Below are 595 nucleotides of genomic sequence, written 5' to 3'. Positions count from 1 at the left end.
AAAAATAATGCTGTTAATCATGTCTCCTAGCCATGGAAACTGATCTCGGAAATGCAGAAGGTCTCTTCTACAGGACAAGGCTCCTTCAGGAGGCACTGGAGGCATAATCAGAGGATGGGACACCTGTAAATACCCCAGCTCAGTCCTACCGCTTACAGACATGGACCTCAAAGGGGAAACACTCTGCACAAGTTGAAACCAAAGGAGGGAAAGTGTACACACATCCCCTGTCCAACCCCCAGATAGGTGCCTTCCCTACGACATAAATGCAAGTGGTGTTTCCTGGGTCTATTTCCATCCCAAGCACAGGTAACAAGAGCATGAGGAGCACGCACACAAGTTACAAGGGACAAGGGGCTGCAGGAATGATGCCCTGATGTATTTAAAATCACACACAAGACATCACTTCTGCCAGACAGCTGGTGATAGGAAAAAGCCCCCCCCCCCTCCTTTCAGAGCCTGTTCAGGAGTATCTGCTGTCCACATCAAGAACATCTCTGGTTTGGGGGACACAGGAAGGATGAAATTATTTAAACAGTGGGAAGATTTGGGTAGAAAAGCTAAAGCTCTGCCTCTGGTCTCCTAAAGATTCTCT

Source organism: Athene cunicularia (assembly GCF_003259725.1).
Source record: "Athene cunicularia isolate RWA chromosome 27 unlocalized genomic scaffold, athCun1 chr27_part1, whole genome shotgun sequence".
Lineage (NCBI taxonomy): Eukaryota > Metazoa > Chordata > Aves > Strigiformes > Strigidae > Athene > Athene cunicularia.
The sequence above is the reverse complement of the archived record's forward strand: the minus strand, read 5'-3'. Positions refer to the sequence as shown.